Source organism: Oncorhynchus masou, unplaced genomic scaffold, assembly GCF_036934945.1.
Source record: "Oncorhynchus masou masou isolate Uvic2021 unplaced genomic scaffold, UVic_Omas_1.1 unplaced_scaffold_1822, whole genome shotgun sequence".
Taxonomy (NCBI): Eukaryota; Metazoa; Chordata; class Actinopteri; order Salmoniformes; family Salmonidae; genus Oncorhynchus; species Oncorhynchus masou.
The window spans coordinates 93,095-104,740 of record NW_027008337.1 but is presented as its reverse complement, the minus strand read 5'-3'; the positions used below and the strand labels follow the sequence as shown (position 1 = coordinate 104,740).

At 41.2% G+C, this 11,646-nt stretch overlaps 1 protein-coding gene across 1 annotated transcript in view; it reads left to right on the top strand.

Moving 5' to 3' along the window:
* Positions 1-2,244: 2,244 nt before the first annotated feature.
* Positions 2,245-11,646, top strand: part of LOC135532336 (NLR family CARD domain-containing protein 3-like) — a 45,619-nt gene continuing 36,217 nt past the window's right edge. Inside the window, exons 1-2 of the mRNA XM_064959907.1 lie at positions 2,245-2,306; positions 3,032-3,175. The gene's annotated coding sequence lies outside the window, so the exon portion shown is untranslated. The remainder of the gene's footprint in view (positions 2,307-3,031; positions 3,176-11,646) is intronic.

Here is an 11,646-nt window from a genome sequence, read left to right as displayed (position 1 = left end):
GGGAGGAGAGAGAGGGAGAGAAAGAGAGGGAAGAGAGAGAGGGAAGAGAGAGAGGGAAGAGAGCAGGGAAGAGAGAGAGGGAAGAGAGAGAGGGAAGAGAGAGAGGGAAGAGAGAGGGGGGGGAGAGAGAGGAGGGAAGAGAGAGGAGGGAAGAGAGGGAAGAGAGAGAGGGGGGAGAGAGAGGAGGGAAGAGAGAGGAGGGAAGAGAGAGAGAGATTATTTAACCAGTTTGGCTCATTGGACAGGTCAGAGTCTATGTTTGTGAGAGATAGGGGAATGTGGAGACGGAGGAGCGAAGAGAGACAGGGAGACACTACAGACATTATCACAACCTACCACTAGAGGAAGACAAGTAAACTGTTTTGTTAGTTTGTCATTCTTACATTAATGGTCACACAACAATCCCATCATTGTGGCAGAGAGAGAGAGAGAGAGAGAGAAGACTGGATAACACTCAGTCATCCTATTTATGTCTCAAATTGGTTTGGTCAGGGTGTGATGTGGGGTGGGCATTCTATGTTTTGTTTTCTATGTTCCTTTATTTCTATGTTTTGGCTGGGTATGGTTCAGGGACAGCTGTCTATCGTTGTCTCTGATTGGTTTGGTCAGGGTGTGACTGGGGTGGGCAATCTATGTTTTGTTTTCTATGTTTCTTTATTTCTATGTTTTGGCTGGGTATGGTTCTCAGTGTAGGGACAGCTGTCTATCGTTGTCTCTGATTGGGAACCATAGTAGGCTCCTTTCAGTGTGGGAAGTTAACTTTGTTAGTGGCTCTTTGCCCTGTAAGCTTCACGGTTGTTTTTTTGTAGTTTTGTCTGGTCAAATTAATGCACTATGTAGGCAATAGGGTGTAATAGAGCTCTGGTCAAAGTAGTGCACTACACTATGTAGGGAATAGGGTGTTATAGAGCTCTGTTCAAAGTAGTGCACTACACTATGTAGGGAATAGGGTGTTATAGAGCTCTGGTCTAAAGTAGTGCACTATGTAGGGAATAGGGTGTTATAGAGCTCTGGTCAAAGTAGTGCACTACTATTCCCCATAATGCACCACACAGCCCTATGGGCCCTGGTCAAAGTAGTGCACTATATAGTGAATAGGGTGACACTTTGGGAAAGAAACTCAGACTTGAATCACTGGTCTTGGAAACTAGAAACTGCTAGTTGTTCATACGGTGTTGTTTTTAATGATTAACCTTGAAATGCAGTGGGCTGAATCAGGGTCACACAGTGTTTGTTGGAAGTCTTAAACAAATCTACTCTGAAACAAAGGTATCACCACAAACACATGGTTCTGGGCTTAAAGAAAGAAGACACCTGTACCATGTCAGATATGGAGTTGAAATGGATTCCATTTGGGGTTTTTTCACCCCAATATTACACTTTATATAAATCACAGAAGACTGAAATATAGCAAACCACTTTGTTAGAGAAACACCGGATTTTAGGTATAAAATGTTTATTCTTTATTAATTATGAAATTATAAAAAATATGAATAACATTCCACCATGAGGTCACTAGGTAATAATGATACAATATGAATAACATTCCACCATGAGGTCACTAGGTAATAATGATACAATATGAATAACATTCCACCATGAGGTCACTAGGTAATAATGATACAATATGAATAACATTCCACCATGAGGTCACTAGGTAATAATGATACAATATGAATAACATTCCACCATGAGGTCACTAGGTAATAATGATACAATATGAATAACATTCCACCATGAGGTCACTAGGTAATAATGATACAATATGAATAACATTCCACCATGAGGTCACTAGGTAATAATGATACAATATGAATAACATTCCACCATGAGGTCACTAGGTAATAATGATACAATATGAATAACATTCCACCATGAGGTCACTAGGTAATAATGATACAATATGAATAACATTCCACCATGAGGTCACTAGGTAATAATGATACAATATGAATAACATTCCACCATGAGGTCACTAGGTAATAATGATACAATATGAATAACATTCCACCATGAGGTCACTAGGTCATCTGACTGCAGGAAAGCAGTAGCTACACAGTGATGTTATTGTAAACCCAAGGCTTTTCTGGTAAACAGGTTAAACTGGGTTTCTGATGATGCTGACATGGGGTCAGTTCCACTAAACTTTAACAGAACTGATGAAATCCTAAATTAATCAGTAACAAAAATTACACAAAGTTTCTTGACATTGGGGAGGTGAATAAACTGTTCCCTTGGTTTCTTTCTCAACACAAAGGAAACTCTCACTGACTTGACATGTTCTGGTTTTGAATTCAGGCTGCAAGGTAAGGATCCTACCAGGAATTATTCATGTAGGATGTTGGTAGAATGTTGAAGTTGGGATAGTAAGGATCCTACCAGGAATTATTCATGTAGGATGTTGGTAGAATGTTGAAGTTGGGATAGTAAGGATTCCACCATGAGGTTATTAATGGTAGGATGTTGGTACAATGTTGAAGTTGATAGTAAGGATCCTACCAGGAATTATTCATGTAGGATGTTGGTAGAATGTTGAATAATGATAGTAAGGATCCTACCAGGAATTATTCATGTAGGATGTTGGTAGAATGTTGAAGTTGGGATAGTAAGGATACTACCAGGAGTTATTCATGTAGGATGTTGGTAGAAAGTTGGTAGAAAGTTGAAGATACAGAGCCACTTGTCATCAGCAAGGTGCTCTCTCAGCAGAATATTTCAATGGCTTGACATGTTCTGGTTGTGAATTCAGGCTACAAGGTAAGACTTTTCCCAGGGATTATTATAAAGTGTGAAGAGAAATTAAATGTATGGTGTAATTTTAGTATAGTGAATGACAGTAAAACACTCAGATGTAACAGTCCATTTCATCTGGGACAGCTACGTGACAGTTCAATCATACAAAATGGCGCTAACTGGGCGTAGGCAATTAAATGAAAAAAACATATTCATATATTCGTATATTGTGGATATTTTACAATATGTATATTTATTCATGTATTATAGTTCAATGACATGTTGGATCTTTGTTTAGGGGTCATTGCTCGAAAATGAGTCTCTCTGGGGAGAGAGAGGAGGGCGGCCATGCCTCTAAAATGAGTCTCTCTGGGGAGAGAGAGGAGGGGGGCCATGCCTCTAAAATGAGTCTCTCTGCGGAACATGACACCAACGTTAAGAGGTGAGAATATAATTTTGTTTAAGAATTTATGAAGAGTTTATATCCATAATTTTTTCACACTTGTGTTTTTTCATCAGAAATGAAGTCTTCTGGGTACCTTCATGTGTAAAATATTACTGTTCTAAGATAGATTTTAGTGTCTGATATTTTCTCCTAAACGTCAACTGAGCGGCACAGAGACACCATTCAAATGTGTTCAGACTATTTACATCTTCAGCTGGAAACACTAAGTGTTGTTGTCCGTCTGTGACCAAGAGAAAGTGGTCTGAGTTCAATTCTATGAAATTATTTAGTATTTATTTTTCATTTTGGGGGCTGAACATCACAGCGAATATTGTTACATCACAGCGAATATTGTTACATTACAAGGCGAATATTGTTACATCACAGCGAATATTGTTACATCACAGCGAATATTGTTACATTACAAGGCGAATATTGTTACATCACAGCTTATTGTTACATCACAGCGAATGTTGTTACATTACAAGTTAATATTGTTACATCACAGTGAATATTGTTGCATCACAGCAAGATGAAACTAATATTGTTACATTCTCTAGATTCTTCCGTTTCATTTTATCTATAAAGCCCCACAGTGTTGTAGTACCCATAACACCTAGCGGTCAAACAGGGAAATGGTTCCAATAGTTTTATAGAGCCCCACAGTGGAGGTGTCATAATACCCATAACACCTAGCGGTCAAACAGGGAAATGGTTCCAATAGTTTTATAGAGACCCACAGTGGAGGTGTTATAATACCCATAACACCCAGCGGTCAAACAGGGAAATGGTTCCATTAGTTTTATAGAGCCCCACAGTGGAGGTGTCATAGTACCCATAACACCTAGCGGTCAAACAGGGAAATGGTTCCAATAGTTTTATAGAGCCCCACAGTGGAGGTGTCATAATACCCATAACACCTAGCGGTCAAACAGGGAAATGGTTCCAATAGTTTTATAGAGCCCCACGGTGGAGGTGTTGTAGTACCCATAACACCTAGCGGTCAAACAGGGAAATGGTTCCAATAGTTTTATAGAGCCCCACAGTGGAGGTGTTGTAGTACCCATAACACCTAGCGGTCAAACAGGGAAATGGTTCCAATAGTTTTATAGAGCCCCACAGTGGAGGTGTCATAATACCCATAACACCTAGCGGTCAAACAGGGAAATGGTTCCAATAGTTTTAAAGAGCCCCACAGTGGAGGTGTCATAATACCCATAACACCTAGCGGTCAAACAGGGAAATGGTTCCAATAGTTTTATAGAGCCCCACAGTGGAGGTGTCATAATACCCATAACACCTAGCGGTCAAACAGGGAAATGGTTCCAATAGTTTTATAGAGCCCCACAGTGGAGGTGTCATAATACCCATAACACCTAGCGGTCAAACAGGGAAATGGTTGCAATAGTTTTATAGAGCCCCACAGTGGAGGTGTTATAATACCCATAACACCTAGCGGTCAAACAGGGAAATGGTTCCAATAGTTTTATAGAGCCCCACAGTGGAGGTGTCATAATACCCATAACACCTAGCGGTCAAACAGGGAAATGGTTCCAATAGTTTTATAGAGCCCCACAGTGGAGGTGTTATAATACCCATAACACCTAGCGGTCAAACAGGGAAATGGTTCCAATAGTTTTATAGAGCCCCACAGTGGAGGTGTTAAAATACCCATAACACCTAGAGGTCAAACAGGGAAATGGTTCCAATAGTTTTATAGAGCCCCACAGTGGATGTGTCATAATACCCATAACACCTAGCGGTCAAACAGGGAAATGGTTCCAATAGTTTTATAGAGCCCCACAGTGGAGGTGTCATAATACCCATAACACCTAGCGGTCAAACAGGGAAATGGTTCCAATAGTTTTATAGAGCCCCACAGTGGAGGTGTCATAGTACCCATAACACCTAGCGGTCAAACAGGGAAATGGTTCCAATAGTTTTATAGAGCCCCACAGTGGAGGTGTCATAATACCCATAACACCTAGCGGTCAAACAGGGAAATGGTTTCAATAGTTTTATAGAGCCCCACAGTGGAGGTGTCATAATACCCATAACACCTAGCGGTCAAACAGGGAAATGGTTCCAATAGTTTTATAGAGCCCCACAGTGGAGGTGTCATAATACCCATAACACCTAGCGGTCAAACAGGGAAATGGTTCCAATAGTTTTATAGAGCCCCACAGTGGAGGTGTCATAATACCCATAACACCTAGCGGTCAAACAGGGAAATGGTTCCAATAGTTTTATAGAGCCCCACAGTGGAGGTGTCATAATACCCATAACACCTAGTGGTCAAACAGGGAAATGGTTCCAATAGTTTTATAGAGCCCCACAGTGGAGGTGTCATAATACCCATAACACCTAGCGGTCAAACAGGGAAATGGTTCCAATAGTTTTATAGAGCCCCACAGTGGAGGTGTTATAATACCCATAACACCTAGCAGTCAAACAGGGAAATGGTTCCAATAGTTTTATAGAGCCCCACAGTGGAGGTGTCATAATACCCATAACACCTAGCGGTCAAACAGGGAAATGGTTCCAATAGTTTTATAGAGCCCCACAGTGGAGGTGTCATAATACCCATAACACCTAGCGGTCAAACAGGGAAATGGTTCCAATAGTTTTATAGAGCCCCACAGTGGAGGTGTCATAATACCCATAACACCTAGCGGTCAAACAGGGAAATGGTTCCAATAGTTTTATAGAGCCCCACAGTGGAGGTGTTGTAGTACCCATAACACCTAGCGGTCAAACAGGGAAATGGTTCCAATAGTTTTATAGAGCCCCACAGTGGAGGTGTTGTAGTACCCATAACACCTAGCGGTCAAACAGGGAAATGGTTCCAATAGTTTTATAGAGCCCCACAGTGGAGGTGTCATAATACCCATAACACCCAGCGGTCAAACAGGGAAATGGTTCCAATAGTTTTATAGAGCCCCACAGTGGAGTTGTTGTAGTACCCATAACACCTAGCGGTCAAACAGGGAAATGGTTCCAATAGTTTTTCCACCTTGCATTTTTTCCCATAGGGAATTGTAGAAACACTTCAAATAAGGGCTGTGTAGGGTGGGGCGGCGCGGCGATTCTTGTGGGCAAATTTTGTCATTGAACTTTGTCATCAAAGTCTGGCCTTCTCTGGATTTATGGTGCTTTCAAGACAACTTGGAACTCTGAAAAAAGCATAATTGATCTTCAGGTCGGAGCTCTCGAAAAGGCCAGAGTCCCCGACTTAGAATTTATAGTTGGATGACGATTCAAGACCTATTTTCTCAATTGGAGCTATTTTTTTCAGTTGTCTTTAACTCACTGAAATCTGAGATTTCCACGTTTCCAGTTGTTTTGAACTCAGCAGAAGTCACAGCATGGCCAATGTATTCAACCTTTTCTGGTCCATGGTGTTGCAGGGGAATGTTTATCATTTTAAGCTTGGAAAAGACTTGGACCCCCTCTCACTGAATAGCAGACTAGAGATTGGAAAAGACTTGGACCACACCCCCTCACTGAATAGCAGACTAGTGATTTGAAAAGACTTGGACCCCCTCTCACTGAATAGCAGACTAGTGATTGGAAAAGACTTGGACCCTCTCACTGAATAGCAGACTAGTGATTGGAAAAGACTTGGACCCACTCTCACTGAATAGCAGACTAGTGATTGGAAAAGACTTGGACCCCCCCTCACTGAATAGCAGACTAGTGATTGGAAAAGACTTGGACCCCCTCTCACTGAATAGCAGACTAGTGATTGGAAAAGACTTGGACCCCCTCTCACTGAATAGCAGACTAGTGATTGGAAAAGACTTGGACCACACCCCCTCTCACTGAATAGCAGACTAGTGATTGGAAAAGACTTGGACCACACCCTCACTGAATAGCAGACTGTGATTGGAAAAGACTTGAACCCTCTCTCACTGAATAGCAGGCTAGTGATTGGAAAAGACTTGGACCCTCTGTCACTGAATACCAGGCTAGTGATTGGAAAAGACTTGGACCCCCTCTCACTGAATAGCACACTAGTGATTGGAAAAGACTTGGACCCCCTCTCACTGAATAGCAGACTAGTGATTGGAAAGACTTGGACCACACCCCCTCTCACTGAATAGCAGACTAGTGATTGGAAAAGACTTGGACCACACCCCCTCTCACTGAATAGCAGACTAGTGATTGGAAAAGACTTGGACCACACCCCCTCTCACTGAATAGCAGGCTAGTGATTGGAAAGACTTGGACCACACCCCCTCTCACTGAATAGCAGACTAGTGATTGGAAAAGACTTGGACCACACCCCCTCTCACTGAATAGCAGACTAGTGATTGGAAAGACTTGGACCACACCCCCTCTCACTGAATAGCAGACTAGTGATTTGCTTTGCAACGGTTTTGAAAGTACGATGCTGATATGATCCAATCAAAGCTACTGTAGATATAACATGATGCTGATATGATCAGTCCAATCAAAGCTACTGTAGATATAACATGATGTTGATATGATCAGTCCAATCAAAGCTATTGTAGATATAACATGATGCTGATATGATCCAATCAAAGCTACTGTAGATATAACATGATGCTGATATGATCAGTCCAATCAAAGCTACTGTAGATATAACATGATGCTGATATGATCAGTCCAATCAAAGCTACTGTAGATATAACATGATGTTGATATGATCAGTCCAATCAAAGCTACTGTAGATATAACATGATGTTGATATGATCAGTCCAATCAAAGCCACGGTAGATATAACATGATGTTGATATGATCAGTCCAATCAAAGCTACTGTAGATATAACATGATGCTGATATGATCAGTCCAATCAAAGCTACTGTAGATATAACATGATGCTGATATGATCAGTCCAATCAAAGCTACTGTAGATATAACATGATGCTGATATGATCAGTCCAATCAAAGCTACTGTAGATATAACATGATGTTAATATGATCCAATCAAAGCCACGGTAGATATAACATGATGTTGATATGATCAGTCCAATCAAAGCTACTGTAGATATAACATGATGCTGATATGATCAGTCCAATCAAAGCCACTGTAGATATAACATGATGTTGATATGATCAGTCCAATCAAAGCTACTGTAGATATAACATGATGTTGATATGATCAGTCCAATCAAAGCTACTGTAGATATAACATGATGTTGATATGATCCAATCAAAGCTACTGTAGATATAACATGATGCTGATATGATCAGTCCAATCAAAGCCACGGTAGATATAACATGATGTTGATATGATCAGTCCAATCAAAGCTACTGTAGATATAACATGATGTTGATATGATCAGTCCAATCAAAGCTACTGTAGATATAACATGATGTTGATATGATCAGTCCAATCAAAGCTACTGTAGATATAACATGATGTTGATATGATCAGTCCAATCAAAGCTATAGATATAACATGATGCTGATATGATCAGTCCAATCAAAGCCACGGTAGATATAACATGATGCTGATATGATCAGTCCAATCAAAGCTACTGTAGATATAACATGATGTTGATATGATCAGTCCAATCAAAGCCACGGTAGATATAACATGATGTTGATATGATCAGTCCAATCAAAGCCACGGTAGATATAACATGATGCTGATATGATCAGTCCAATCAAAGCTACTGTAGATATAACATGATGTTGATATGATCAGTCCAATCAAAGCTACTGTAGATATAACATGATGTTGATATGATCAGTCCAATCAAAGCCACGGTAGATATAACATGATGTTGATATGGTCCAATCAAAACCACGGTAGATATAACATGATGTTGATATGGTCCAATCAAAACCACGGTAGATATAACGTGATGTTAATTTTATCTGTGGACAATGACCTTGAGCCTTTTGGTTGGACACTACTAATGTAACTCTATGGCAGCATCCAATGGGCTTGAATTTTAGAGATCTCACTGTAGATGTTGAGGTGACGTAGTGTCTCCATGAGTGACAGAACACTGAGCCAATCATGACTGACTACAGAACATTGCCAACCCCTATGCTCAGTATTTTCCTCTGGCTGCTCATTGCCTTCATTCATGCAGAGGCGGGCAGCCTGAAGGTCTCCTCATTGATTTAGCTGGAAAGGGGAGAAATGGTGCTTTACATTGGTATTCATATTACAGTTGACCTGGAAGTGTTATGTTTTTGGGGCGCTAAAATAAGGTCAATTGTACGGAACAGTGCAATATACAAATGTTTGTTAGCTATCTTTACGCTTCCTCTGTCTGGTTCTCCTCTCTTCACCAGATGGACGGTAACTTTAGTGTTTAACCTCTCTGAATCCAAGGACCAAACTTTTGAATATTATTTTCGGGGTTCTTCAAGTAGGCTGGACACCTTACATTTTTAACAATGTTTTTTTCTGATGAAAACTAGTTCATTGCATCTGCCATGGAGTCCAGTTCCATAATATTACCATATTTGCTTTGCAGTAATCGCACAGAGTGGGCTGAGGCGATCTTCGGGAATAACGATGGAGTTCGCTACAGTGTTGAGATATCGAAGTTTGTTGTTCAGACGAACGACCTGCTAGCGAGCCAAGCTAGTCGGTAACTTTAGTGTTTAACCCCTCTGTGTCCATGGACCAAACTTTTGAATATTATTTTCGGGCGCCTCAAGGGTTTAATTGTTTGTAAAACTTTAGTGGAGAGCTCTCAATTTTGGTTTTCGGTTTGCCTTCAGAAAGTATTCACACCCCTTGAATTGTTCCACATTTTGTTGTGTCAAAGCCTGAATTTAAAATGGATTCATTCAGATGTTTTGGGGTCACTGGCCTACACACACAACACCCCATAATGTCAAAGTGGAATTATGTTTATGAAGTCTTTACAAAATGCATTTAAAATGAAAAGCTGAAATGTCTTGAATCATTAAGTATTCAGCCCCTTTGTTATGGCCCCAAGTCTAAAAAGGTTCAGGAGGAGAAATGAGCTTAACAAGTCACACAATAATCAGCAGTGGTGCTGCAGTGGTGCCTGGGTAATATCACTGGGGAAGACATGGTACAACACATGTGTTGTGATAATAGTGGGTAATATCACTGGGGAAGACATGGTACAACACATGTGTTGTGATAATAGTGGGTAATATCACTGGGGAAGACATGTTACAACACATGTGTTGTGATAATAGTGGGTAATATCACTGGGGAAGACATGGTACAACACATGTGTTGTGATAATAGTGGGTAATATCACTGGGTAAGACATGGTACAACACATTGTTTGCTCTATAACCTGCTAGATCATATGCTTTGGAACCATGATATATAAGCCTAAGGCCCAGACAATAAGAAGACACAGTGGCAGATTAAATTCAACCACACCTTTGTTTCATCACTGAATCAGAGAGTCTGTCCGGTGGAGTCCAGTAGATCTATATACAGCATGAAGTCCACAACACATACTGCATGTAACAGACAGTTACAACTAAAAGATACCAACAACTATTTAGTCTAATCAACGTAAGCTAAATATGTGGCAGTCCATGGTTCTGATTCATGTGTGTGTGTGTGTGTGTGTGTTCAGCAGATTTCTCTTCTTGTTGTTGAAATTCAACACACGGACACTCGAAGTCAAACTTAAATTAATCATTTAGTTAACTGGAGAGGTTTAAACCACCTCAATGCACCACAGTAGAGAAGAGATGGCACCCTGTCACAGTCACCTGCATGAACCAAAACAGAGTGAGAGAAGAGATGGCACCCTGTCACAGTCACCTGCATGAACCAAAACAGAGTGAGAGAAGAGATGGCACCCTGTCAGTCACCTGCATGAACCAAAACAGAGTGAGAGAAGAGATGGCACCCTGTCACAGTCACCTGCATGAACCAAAACAGAGTGAGAGAAGAGATGGCACCCTGTGACAGTCACCTGCATGAACCAAAACAGAGTGAGAGAAGAGATGGCACCCTGTCACAGTCACCTGCATGAACCAAAACAGAGTGAGAGAAGAGATGGCACCCTGTCAGTCACCTGCATGAACCAAAACAGAGTGAGAGAAGAGATGGCACCCTGTCACAGTCACCTGCATGAACCAAAACAGAGTGAGAGAAGAGATGGCACCCTGTCAGTCACCTGCATGAACCAAAACAGAGTGAGAGAAGAGATGGCACCCTGTCAGTCACCTGCATGAACCAAAACAGAGTGAGAGAAGAGATGGCACCCTGTCAGTCACCTGCATGAACCAAAACAGAGTGAGAGAAGAGATGGCACCCTGTCACAGCCACCTGCATGAACCAAAACAGAGTGAGAGAAGAGATGGCACCCTGTCACAGCCACCTGCATGAACCAAAACAGAGTGAGAGAAGAGATGGCACCCTGTCAGTCACCTGCATGAACCAAAACAGAGTGAGAGAAGAGATGGCACCCTGTCACAGTCACCTGCATGAACCAAAACAGAGTGAGAGAAGAGATGGCACCCTGTCAGTCACCTGCATGAA